This window comes from Pavona decussata, unplaced genomic scaffold, assembly GCF_977016875.1.
Source record: "Pavona decussata unplaced genomic scaffold, jaPavDecu1.1 SCAFFOLD_85, whole genome shotgun sequence".
NCBI classification, from domain to species: domain Eukaryota; kingdom Metazoa; phylum Cnidaria; class Anthozoa; order Scleractinia; family Agariciidae; genus Pavona; species Pavona decussata.
In genome coordinates this window covers 1,909,935-1,923,559 of record NW_028145503.1, presented here as the reverse complement: position 1 = coordinate 1,923,559, position 13,625 = coordinate 1,909,935, and the positions used below count along the sequence as shown (strand labels likewise).

Sequence of the window (13,625 nt, the reverse complement as noted above, 5' to 3'; positions counted from 1 at the left end):
AAGTCCAAGGTTTTGTTGAAAATAAGCAAATTTTGAAGTCGGCATTTTTTTACTTGTTTCTGTCTCTAGGGATCTCGGTGTGTCCCAAAACCCTCTCGGGAATCTTTTTTAAGTGTAAATAACGCTCTGTCAAAGAATATTCTGTTTAACTCTCACCTTCACTTCATCTTTTGTAGGCTATTTCTTTGTTCCTGGTTCCTTGGGAGGCCCAAAAGTTGTCCCAGAGGACGTGTTCGGAAACAATGATTCAATTGGAAGCTTTTAAAAGAATATTTGTATTTCGTCCAAAAAACGACCTTTTTCCAAAGGGTAAGTCCAGGGTTTTTGGTCAAAAATGACCAAATTTTGAAATCGTAATTTTTCACTTGTTTATGTCCCTAGGGATCTCGGTGTGTCGTAAAACCCTCTTGGGAGTCATTTTTAAGTGCAAATAACGCCCTGACAAAGAATTTTCTGTTAACTCTCGCCATGACTTCATATTTCTTTGTCCTGGATCTCTTTGGGAGGCCTAAAAACTGTCTCAGGGGACGTTTTCGGACACACTGATTCGATTGGAAGCTTCAAAACGAATATTTGTATTTCGTCCAAAAACTCGACTTTTTTCCAAGAGATAGTTCCAGGGTTTTTGGTCAAAACCGACCAAAATATTGAAGTCGGAATTTTTCACTTGTTTATGCCGCTAGGGATCTTGGCGTGTCGAAAAACTCCCTTGAGAATCATTTTTAAACGCAAATAACACCCTGACAAAGACTTTTCTGTTTAACTCTCACCCTGACTTCATCTTTTGTGGGCTATTTCTTTGTCCCTGGTCCCTTTATTGGGTGACCTAATAAGTGTCTGAGGGGACGTTTTCTGATTGGATTGGAAGCTTTTAAAAGAATATTTCGCCTCAAAATCCAATTTTTTTCGAGGGGTAAGTCCAGGGTATTTGGTCAAAAATGACCAAATTTTGAAGTCGGCATCTTTCAATTGTTTATGTCCCTAGGGATCTTGGGGTGTCGTAAAACGCCCTTGGAAATCATTTCTAAGTGCAAATAACGCTCTTACAAAGAATTTTCTTTTTAAGGTACCCTTGTAAGGAAGGGGGAAGATCCAACTTTTTAAATCCTATAGACCCATTCGGCTAACGCAATGTTGTACCCAATTCAGATCCCCCGGGGTTAAGATTCTTTGTTTATTGCATTTGCATTATAATGTAGCATTCACATTTAAATGATATGGAAATACTTAGAACAAAACATTTTATGCCCAAAGGATTTGAATTGGGTACAACATTGCGTTAGCCGAATGGGTCTATTGCTTTCCAGACAAGGGATAGATTAGTCTCCCTCTTTCATACCATAAGAAACTCAAATTTTAACAAGCAAGAAAGTTTTCTATCAGCCAAATCAATTTTATTTAATACTCCAATGAAATAGAAAATAGCTTAACTTTTTTCAAAGGCACCGAGGCATGTTCATATAGATTGGTCTAGGGTCCAAGCGAATACAGACGGGTGATAACCTTCAGGAAAAGACCAACATTTTCGTTTACTATTCTCAGTCGCGTAAAATCAGATATAAATGAATAAACCTTAACATCTAAAACCATGCTAATTTAAATTTAAAACTCATTCTAATGTTCTTCACAATGTCATTGCTTTTTTTTTCTGTTTGCCATGTTATTCTTGTTTTTATAGACATAACTTAATTACGTCATCCTGCTTGATATTATTTAATTCATTCGACCTTGCATCAACTACTTTATGGTAAACTAACTAAAGACAGTTGCGACTGTTGAATGGTGCCCAATGTAAAATTAAACTACTCTTTTTCTTATTTATACCCAGTTGTGCAAATAGTTATATTGTACGAGGACAGTGGATTGTGTAACATCCATAAACCAACGTCTTACCTTTCACTATCAACTGTTGAAAGAACGATTATAGACATTATAACTTAAATCAAGCTGTTCATTATAGACAAGTGTTTCAATGATTTTTGTACCTGGATCGTGTTTGAAACATTTTCACTTGGAACCTCTGGAAATCTTCATGCATTAGAATGTAATTGCTTGTTATAGCATTAGCTAGTGTTAGTATCAGTTCAGCGTTATAACTATACTGCATTAATAAAGAAGAATCCAAACATTCCAAGTTCATTGAATGGTCTGTACAGCCAAAATTCTATAAAACTTGAAAAACAATTTTTTTTTGTCAAGAATTATTCGAAAACAGCTTGATTTAAAACTACTGTACAAATATCTAATTTTCCATAATTTTATTTGGATATCTAACTTTAAAAGAAGCTCAAAATCGATGACATGGAATTTTCACATAAGTGTCCCAATAAGAGAAAGTGGGAAGAAATTTTAAGACAAAAAATTGCTTAGCTCCACTTATTATAGTTACATGTATTAGATGTTTTAGACTAGAAAATCGCGGTAGGTTTTTGAAGTAGTCAAAATACAAACATCTAGTTAAAATATAAGGTGTTACAACCTCCAAAACATGCAGTAAGTTATTTACTATCTATCATATTTAAAACTTAAATTGTGTGGTGAGTGAAAAAGAATTCATAAAGTACAACAGAATGAGCATGCATGGTAGAAAGCAGTCTTTATTCCGACAATACTGCAAAATTAAAAGACTTCACAAATACTGTGGCAGTTACTTTCACTTGCTTCGTGTGTTATTCCATCAGCACTGGATAATAAAGTTTGTTGCTCCATAATCTGCTTCAGACATGTTAAGAAAAATCACTACCGGCCAGTATACAGGATGATTTAACTTAACTCTTGAAATAGAAATTACACAGATCAAGCCAATATTATTCTTAAACCCTTTAAGCCCAAATACTGACAAGCATGCATGCAATTTCTCCTCACAGTAACACAACTTGATCAAGCATTCAGCTTATGAGAAAAAAGAATGATCATGAGACAAAAGATCTTGATGTTTTGACAAATTCTCCTAATTAGTTCCATAAGAAACATTAGGATAACAGTAAGAAGAATCTGTATGTTAACATTGGGGCTTAAAGGGTTGATTAACGCGCTGTTGTTTACCTTTGTTTTCTTTTGATTCTTAAGTTTGTACAAATAGAATTTCATTTTACCGATAGTCGTAACATAATATCTTTCCTAAATCACTCCTTTACAAATCATTCAAACACAAAAAGATTTAAAGCATACCTTAGAATTGGGGAAATCTCTGTCAGCGATAACCTATTTAATAGCAAATATCAAGCCATACTAGATTGAACGAACCGACATCAAATACGCTTGTATGAAATTGAAAGATTACATAATTAGCCTTTAGTAGCAATTTACTTAATTTGGAAGAAAACAATGCTAGAATTTTCCTAAACATTATGGTAAACAACACACTCAAAAACATGTTTCGAGCTTGAGTTCAGGAAAATGTTCGGGCTGGTCTTTGGTAGGGGGATGTGAATGAGCCTGTGATAAAATATGAAAACAAAATATAATATTCCCCACCCCTTTGACGCTGTTAAAGCTTTTCAAAAGACACCGCTGGGGAGGGGAGGTAAAGTCAATTGAAGGGGTGCAGTGCAGAAAGACCCTAATATAGCATTATTAGATACATGACCAGTATATGAAGCAGCTAGGATCTCTTTGCACTCTCAGCCTTCAATTGCATCAGTTACGGAATATGTTTGTTTCAATTGTTTTGAAAGAAGAGGCCACCCACTTTGACAAAACGAATAAACTACTCTACGATATATGTGCATTTTCAACACAACTGGGTCATCCCAGTACCTTGCTTAGGGTAATCAACATGAAAGTTTTAAATTAAATATGACCTCATGAACTTAAATTGAAGAATTTGCCCTTCAGTTATCATAACCTCATGTTCAGATAATAGTCCATGATGAGAACATTTCCCTGAGCTCTAGGCACTGAATACAGCTTTGAGTGCATGTAAAAAATAATTAATTGCGCGGCCAGTTCTATTTTGTTTGCCAATCAAGTTTCATTGGTGTTTACTTTGCACGACTGTCAGGCTAATTATGCAATCGCTAAAATTAATAGACATGTTTTCAATTCTTATTTTTCCGCAGCGGTTTATATAGGCACCCACAGAAGAGATTGCTTACTGAAAATTTTTCATAGAATTCGTATAAATGTGAAGGGAATTTAAGCTTAAATGAAGCCCTAGAAACAGTCTTAGCTGCTACAAAAATGGTAGGACTGACAGAGATTTCCACGGGCAAAAATTTATAATCAATAAAATATATCGATAATTAAGCGCCAAATAACTAACGCCTTCACTCCCAAACTCAAATCTTCAATCGCTTAATTAAGTTTTTCTTACTTGCCTGTAAACAAAATCGTTAAGTGTCACCATGCAAGCGATGTGGTTCTAACTTCCGAGTCTGTGCATAAAATACTCATGCTAGTGGAACCACTCAAATAAATGCTATTGAGCAGTCATATGGTACTGATGGTGCGGTCGAAACTTTTATCGAATGGTTTGCGATTTAGCCCACTTTTAAGCTTGGGCTGTCTTGGAAGTGAAGGCGTTAATCATCTACATTATTAGTCGTACAAGTTCTTGTTCCTTGAAGTCTTTCTCGGCTAATTCAAGTCCTTCATATAATTACCATGAATTGCCCATTCAAGAAGCAGCAATTCTGATCAGTCCTCGGCTGCGTAATATCCTTCTTCTCAAACTGTCAGAACTGTTATTTTGAAGTGGATATCTTGTGTACTGTTGATGAGTCTGGAACAAAATAGTCCTGGAAAGAGAAAAACAATCGTATTTAATAGATTTCTAACTAACAGCTGTATAATTTCTTTTTCGTTATTAAGATTTTATCCGATAACCGCTGTTTACTGTCGCGCAGGTACCGCAATTGTCATTGAGTAAATCTCTTTGAAGCCTGACACTGGAGGCTTAACAGTCTTGATCTGAACCAGTACGTCAAGTTTTTTCGGGTCGATCACCAGCTAGTATTCAGTCAAAACACGATATAGTGATGTTTTACTGTCCGATGTTCTCATAAATAACAATTCTTATAACTAAAAAAGGATTAAAAATAAAACTAAATGAGATGTAGGTCCAAGAAAATATAACTTGTACCTCTGAGGTGAAGAATGTGGCATCCAAAGTTTTGCCCCACTCGTTTCAATCCCGAAAAATCTTTCGGTCTCGTTGCTTTTTATCGAGCCCCAATGCGACAATCTTTATTTAGAGAAACAGGCTACGCTTGCAGCCAAAATACAAATGTTACCCCAGTCATTTAACAATTATCACATTGGCTATGATGATGTGACATGGGTGCAGCATACCCGCCCGTCGCATTCCTTACCTGTTATACTGTAGCGTAAAGCCGGGATATGTAATGGTAGACAACTCTCGCTGGTGTTGATTTGCCCTCCAATCGTATGGGCAGTCATCAGTTGATCATTTTCTGGTGCAGGTTGGAGGGACGCAAGACCGGATGTGGAATTTTATCCTGTCAACTGTGGTCAAAGAAAAGCCAGAACGTAAGTTAATGTTGTGTCGTTAGTTTTGTCATATGCATGCCAAGGCAAAAACAGTAAAGGTTGTCCTTTTTCAAACCCTTATATTACAATATTTTAACATTGTTAAAAGCAAAAATAGGCATTTATCAGCCTTCAATTCATAAAACGTATGCAAGCCTCCAGAAAATAGTGTTCCCACCGTAGACCATTTTTTGTTGCCGGACGAACTTCGATTTATCCAATCAGGTGAAACGACAACATGTAAATAGCCTTTTGCGCCCAATTGCATCCTTGAATTTGATACGTCCCGAAATAAACCCCCTAAACTATCTTTGAACGAATGTTTCAGTTTAGAATACAGTACATGAAGTGTAATTCACCGAGCACCATAAATTGAGTCCATTAATGCGATTTCATTTTGAAACAGCGTTGCAGTCGCACTCGTACCATGGTAGTCATTGGTTCAGACCTCCTGTTCATAGTTAAGCTTTTTTCGGCGAATTAAACATTTTAGCTGGATAGGTCATATTTTGGATCGATCGCCATACACCTCTCCATCAGACTGTGGTACAGAGTTATTTTGTTGTCAGATATTATCTTAATAATTTCTCAGACGCAAAATAAGATAAAGGATAACAAATAAAGCTAAGACCATAAGAGGTTCAACAACAGCTATCACTCTAGTTTGCCCCACCCAAACCAATTCCGAAAAGGCTTTGGTTCTCGCTAAAAAACGTCTCACAAGTTTTTATGGAACCTTGATACGACAATCAGCATTTACAGAGATAGTCTAGTGTATAGGCCATTCACAAAATATTTCTCCAGATATTTTCCCATTATCACGTCTATGTTGATATGATACGGGTACAACATAACCCGCCTATCTCATTATTCTTACCTGCCAGAGTGAAAAGCCAGGTTTATGTAATAGATGGAGCACTCGATGTTTATTAGTCTCCCAATCACGTGGGCTGTCATGGCGTCTTCCCAATGTAAGGACACGTCTAGGGACACTGGATCGGTTGAGCAATTCTGTCTTAATCATCTGTTGTCAAACGTAAGTCAGAACATACGGTTTTGTCATTAGCTTTGTCCTTTACCAAGGCACTATGAAATAAATTATAGACGACACGACTTATCCTTACGGCAATAAAAAAAGGACACAAACAAAAAAAGTTGGATTTATATATTGAATACATGTATACATATTTTGTTTCAGTTTATATATCCAGCTTTTTTTTTTTTGTTTTTTTTTTGTTTGTTTGTTTGTTTTTTTTACTCCAGGATTAGGTCTTGTCGTCTATAATTTCTCATCTTAATTATTTTACTGTTTTACTGATCAAGGTCTGTCATCCGGCATCTCTCAACGTCTTGTCGCTGTTGTTTTGCTAAATTTAGAGTTTTGAACAAAAATAAAGGCTTGCTTTTCGAGACAAATTGTCCAATCGGGTGAAACGATAACATGGCTGCTAAACGCTGAATTTCATTAAACCTGCGCTCAATTACATCCTTCATTTTGTTTTCCAAATGCTGAGGAATTAGAAATTAAACAGCGTTATTATTTTTTTATAAGACAAATTTGAGCAAGGCCTTACTTTTCTGAGAGCAGTGATGAAAGTGAGGTAAGCGATGACGACGATTACTTATATTAACTGTCCGACAAATTTTAAAATTATTCACCTGATAAACCAACATCTATACACGAGCTTCCTCGGCGGGTCCTTTGTAGCTCCTCTGTGGGTCCTTAAGGGTTACTCTGTGGGTCCTTGGTGGGCCCGTTGTGTGTCCTCGTCGGGGCCTTTGCGGGTCCTAGGTGGGTACTCTGTGGGTCCTCCGAGGGTCCGACGCGGAAACCTCGTTCCCAAGGTCTCTCTTTTTCCCGCCCCCAAGAGCGGGAAGAAGAGAGACCCTGGGAACGAGGTTGCCTAGGCGGGTCCTCTGTGGGTCCTCGGTAGGTATGCTGCAGGTCCCTTGGAGATTCTCTGCGCCTGTGAAGCAGGTCCTACCTAATTTGGCACTCTGTGGGTCCTCTGTCGCTCCTCATCGCGTATTCTATGGGTCCTGTGGGTTATTACAACATTTGTCAAGATGCCCTTCAAAGAAGCCGAGAAAGTACCCCACGCACGATTATTCAGGGGCTGAAATCTCAATGAAGCTTCAGCCGAGATTTTTATCCTTTCTTTCTTTACAACTACCGATAGAGTATATCAACCATAATCAGGAGCCGAAAGGGCTTCTGTCATAATAGCCAAAACAAAATGCATTTCAGTCACAGTGCCAAAAATTTCGAATCGTTTGTTTACAACTAACCTCTGGCAAGACTGGAGAAGGACTAATGTGACGGCCCTGACATCTGGGAATTCTGGCATCATCATCATCATCATCATCATCATCGTCGTCGTCGTCGTCGTCGTCGTCGTCGTTGTCGTCCTCATCGTCATCAACAGACGCATAGCATTTTCATTATCGCCATATCCATGTCCATCAAAAAATAGGGGAACGTCCTGGATACCTTAACACTGAAAGATACTTATAAAAAAACGTTTACTACAAATGAAAACAATCAGACATTTCATAAAGGTCAAGAATCTTTTTTTTGTTGAAGCGCGCCAGTAAATTTTGTTTTTGTTTAATTTTTTATGTTTATTTTCATAGGTTATTAATTTTTATATATTTTATATGTTTATTTGTTTATTTATTTATTTCATTTTTAGTGTTTTATTTTCTCTTTATATTTATCTCGTTATTTCAATTTAAGTACTTATTTTTATGTTTGGTGTTACGTCGCCGATATCATTTTATTGCGATTTCATGAATTGAGAAAAAATGAAAAAAGAAAAAAGGTATTTACCGCAAACGTAGACAAACCCTCAGTTTTCATCCTTGATGGTCTTTGCATCTGGAACGTTTTTGAAGTATTTTCGCCAGTAATAGAACATGATGGAGCTTGAAATCAATTCTGTTCATCTATCCCTTTTCCCGAACTCTTCATCTGCAGCTCGGCTGGCAGGTGGGCGTCTGGTACGTCACTTCCTTCCTGGAGCTAGAAGTACATGATAACTGTGTTCTTCTGTTTTGAAAAGAAACATTTTTAGACTAAATTAAAACGTAAGACCGGAAGAATGTTCATCGATATTTTACTTAAAGTTCTTCATAAGGCTTGCGAGAGCTCTTTATTACAGAGTTTAAGTGCCAGTTGAAATGGGGTTTTGCAATGGTGGTTGTAACTAGAGCTGGTCGCGATCGCTTACGAGAGCGGTCGCAAAGAGAGCTTCTACTGTATCACCAATTTATCAGTGTTTGAGAACAACAGAGTTACTCAAGTTGTAATTGTCCATAAGAAAGCATCTGTAATTGTCACTAAGGCCTTCACGTTTTCTTTCCATCCTCTTCAGTATTGAAAATTTAAGGTCAACACTCTTGCCATTATAGCAGAGATGGTGGGTTTGAGTCCCAATCAATTGACTCTCAATACTGTTGTTGGAATAGGTTTTGCCATTGTGTCACAAATTATGGGTTTGAATCCCGTATAAGTTGCAAATTTTCTTTATACCTTTGATAGAACTAGAGTATCTTCACCGTTACGGCAAAGATCACGAGTGTGAATCCCATTTAAGATTCTATTTTTTGTTTAGCTTGGTTTGCAAGTTTTGTTAAAGCAGTTTAATATTGTAGCAAATATCATGGCTGTAAATTCTATTGAAGCGTTTGTAGCTGCTTTAGAATAAATCACTTTCGCCGTTGACGCAACTGTCATCAATTTGAATAGCAAATTCTCGGAAATGGTCTATTCCATAAATCACAAATCAATTCATGATCAGACCTTTCCTTGCAACTGTTATTAAAATAAACTGTCTTTAACATCGTAGCAAAGATCTAGGGTCGAATCCCATTCAATTTTCGAATTTTGTGTCTGTCCTTTCCGATTGGCTGCAACGTTGGTCGAGTAAAACAAACACCACAAGCCTTAATCCCATTTTAAAACACTTAATTTTTTTCCGAAAGACACTAACCTGGGAAGCTTATCTCTTGTAAATCTCTCCGAGATGCCTTTCAGGAGCTCAGGCGTGGCTGTAATGACACCTTCAACGCTCTGCGTACCTAAACTCAGCAAAACGGAACAAGAAAGTTACTTTAACCAAGATTCCGTATAATCTAGGTATGTTACTTTGTTAACGTATTTTTGCCATTTTTGCAAAGATCCCGAACTTGGACTCCACTCCATTTGACTCTGAAAAGCTCCATCATTCCGAACGTTGTAACCGTTGATAGCTCATTTTGCCATCACAGCAAAGGTTATGGGTCTGAGTCTCATTGAAATGTCAAGGGTTTCTCCATGTTTTCACCACTACTGTTAATAGGCCTGTTTCGCGCTAGAGCAAAGGACCTGGGTGTGAATTCCGTTGAGTCTCAGCTTGTCCTTCCTGCCTTTCTTCCCAATTGCTGATAAAATATTTTCAGCATTGCAGCAAAGAACATGGGATTGAATCCCATTCAGTATAGTATTAAAAACGTTCTATCGTGATTATCTTTTCAACTGCATCAAATAATGAATGGTTTTGAATCGCAATTTCCATTTCAAGTTTTTCTTCATTCCTTTCAATTGTCTCTTCAACGTTCAAGTAATTTCATCGTTATAGAAAAGGCCATGGGTTTGAATTCCATACACATTTAATTATTCTTGATACATACACTGCACTTACCTGGCAAGGGAGTCTCCTTAGTATGCTGGGGAAGAATTTGTTGATGGCGTAAAGACATCTGGAAAGTCTTTTTCAACTACACTACAAGTTTCTCGCAAGGGTTAGTAAGCACATAGGAGGTTTATAAATTTTGTCCAATGGCAAAATTGGTCTAAACGATTTCTTTTCCTTTTAAGTAGTCTGGTGTTTTCTTTAGAACGTTGATAATGAAGGTTTACGATTGCTCCGTTGTTGCAGAAACCGTGGGTTTGAATTACAATCATGTCACCATTATCCTTCCATCCTTTATTTGCAACTTCTGATAAACGTTTTTCAACATCGCAGCAGAGGTAATGGATTTGAATCTCATTAAAGTCTCGTTAAATTTTTGGTTAATTCCTCGTTCTGAAATTTTAGGTACAATTCATGGCTCCCAATAAGTTTCGTCTTCAATCTAATGATTCTTTAAATTTTTCGGCACATTTCACCATTATAGCAATGGTAGTGGGTTTGAATCCCATTCAACACTACTATTCTCTGTCTTAACCAACTGACCTGAAAATCAAGGCTCTTGCAAGTCTCTTAGAATCCGGAGAGGATCTCAAACCTGTCTGCTATGTCTTCTGGTTACCTAGACACAAAACAACTTCCAATAAATTATATTTCTTTGACAACACTAATAGCAGGTAATATTTTTCTCACTAGCAATCCGTTCTTTGTAACTCCCTTGTGAGTCGACATCTTGGGTTTGAATCCCAATTTTTCTCCTTTATTTCTTTGTCACTTTTGATTTAGCCTTTTCAACCAATTTTAATTATGAGTTTGAATCTCATACAAGTCTCATTTTCTCTTCTTTCTGTCTCAGTTGTAGTAAAGTACTTGCGCCAATGAAGAAAACATTGGGGGTTTGAATCCCATTTTAGTGTCACATTTTTCGTCAGGTCTTTCTCTGAAACTATCGAAGAAACATCCCACATTATAGCAAAGGATAATAGTTTCGAATCCCATTTCACTCCATTCACGTTTTCCATTGCATTCTCTTAACTCTCTCGATACAGTACTTTCGCTATAGTAGCAAAGTTCATGGGTTGGAACCATTAAGGTCTCAGACAGACGTTTCTGCAGTCTTTCCTTTGAAACTGTTGGTAGAGAATGTCTTCCGATCATAGCAAAGGTTCATGAGTTTGAATCCCATGGAACCTACTTTGTTTCATAATATACTGACCTTGCAAGCTTTACGTTGTGGCACTTCTCTCCAAGATGCTGCTGAAGGACTTCCAACATATGGCTACAATGACCTTTCGGCGAAACTTTCTGCACATCTGAAAGGAATACTCTTCAAGACGTATGTAAGTATAAACTAAAATGCCAGGAAGCCATGCGCTGTACCGAAGCGACTGATTTGCTCAGGCAAATGCGTTTAAATCGCATCCAAGCCCATGAAATTTGATATAGTAACTTTGCTTTATTTGCAGCTGTTGTTAAAGTATATTCATTAGCTTATTTAAGCTCCAACTTTTCAGAAAAAGCATTTTTTGCTGTTGTAGCTAGCATACAACACACGCTTGAATCTCGTTAACTTTACGTCTTCATTCTTTTGCTTAAGCCTTTCGTTTGCAACCGTTGTTAGAGTATTTTGGTCATTACAGGCATAAGCCATAAACTTGAATCCTTGAGCAAACTTTGTTTCAGTCCCGTCTTTGCAACTCTTGAAAAGAGTACTTCGAACATTGAACCAAACGTTCAGCGATGGAATCTCACTGCTTTCAGGTATTTCTTCAGTTCTAGCTTTGTAACTTTTCGTAGAATACATTCACCGTTCATAGCAAAAGTTCAAGGGTTTGAACCCCATTTATCGCCCAATTTCGTTTCTTCAGATACTAACCTCGCAAACTACTGCTTCTGGCAATTCTGTCTAAGATCCCGCTGAAATGGTTCCGCATTTTGGCTGCAAAGACATCTCAATATCTAAAATACAATGCAAGACGTATGTAGGTGTATTGAATCACAGATGCAAATCGGCTGAAGTTATACAATAGCTTTGCATGTATGGGCTTTTTCCTTTCATTTTCTTTCAGAGAAAGGAGTTCGTATTCTTGTAAAAGTTGCATCTGAATATAATGCATGTACTATTGCAGAGTATGTTCACTACTAGGATGTAGATGATACAACCGGCCCTTCTTTCTTTGCAATTATTCATCGTTATTATCCATCAAATATTTTCGCTCGCGCGCGATTGGTCTAAACGCCTCACGTGACCGAATATACCCCAGCTAAAACTGGGGAATATCCGATGATATTCCCCAAGTGATATTCCCCAATTTCAAAAACTTCAACGCGCGTCTTGTTTACAATCAAAATTAATGTCAAGATGGGGGAACGGTTTGCTTTTGTAACAGAAGGAGAGATAAACCTGCTGGTCGATAAAGCAGTATCAGAAAACAACATACGCTCTAAACGTTTTTGTCGGTAAACTGTTCTTAAACGAAATGTTCAAATACTCAAGCTCGTTGCTACATGTTGCGAAAAATATTTGAAGGATAATAACCACAACACCCTCCATTGGCTTTAAAAATATGCTCAGATGTTTGTCCTTGGACATTATCTGTTCTTAGAAGCTCACAGTTTTCCTCGAGCTTCCCTCTCGGAAAACTGTTCGCTTCTCGGAACAGATAATGTCTGCGGACAAATATCTGAGCATATTTTCGCGCCAAATGGAGGCTATTGCTTATTTATAGCAAAGATCATGGGTTTGAATCCCTGGCAAGGACAAGTTAACATTTTTTCTAAGCTTTATTCGCGCGAGTAACACTTTTCCTTCCGTTGGCATTAACGCTAAAAATTTAGGTAACACCTTAACGGAAGCCACACAAATACGTTAAGTCGCACAAATTTTGTTTTTACAATAACTGTCAAAATTCCCACGCGATTATTGGCCCATAGCTGTGTACGTTAAGAGTACAGATGATTAAAATGACGTCAGATGTAACACAGGCACCTTCTCAACGGAAGATAAAGGCAATTCCGCTAGTACGTTTTCTAACCTCTTGTAGAACATTTCGACGGCAGTTTTGTATGGTCTATACTCTTATAGACCGTAATATGACGAAATAAAAGGTTCAAAACTTGGCAGTGAAACAGCTCGTCTCCGGCTCGTGGTTCCACTTGAGTTTTGAACATTTTACGACGACATTTTATGGTCCATAACAGTATAGACCATAGAAAGCTGCCGTTGATTTGTTAATAGTGGTAATTGAACTAACTGGAGTGTAATTTGGTTGGAAATCATACTTGTGAAATTAAATTACCACTTCATTACAACTATTTTGAAATCAAACAGTTTTGTCAATTTTACTGTTTTATTTTAATTTTTTCTTTCATTTTCATTTTGATGGGCTAAAAAACTGATTCGATTTAGAGCAAGAAATAGTGCGATTTCTGAATAATTCGCATTGTTGAGAGCCATCAGATCGC

At 37.3% G+C, this 13,625-nt stretch overlaps 2 long non-coding RNA genes across 2 annotated transcripts in view; both read right to left on the bottom strand.

Moving 5' to 3' along the window:
• The window catches only part of LOC146475218 (uncharacterized), a 130,465-nt gene that overhangs the window by 60,786 nt on the left and 56,054 nt on the right, over positions 1-13,625 (bottom strand). The window lies entirely within an intron of this gene.
• On the bottom strand, positions 8,089-11,574 carry LOC146475221 (uncharacterized). The gene is made up of 3 exons (XR_014866003.1): positions 11,377-11,574; positions 9,483-10,782; positions 8,089-8,539 (listed from the first exon to the last, which is right to left on the bottom strand). It is a non-coding gene; the product is annotated as an uncharacterized LOC146475221 (long non-coding RNA).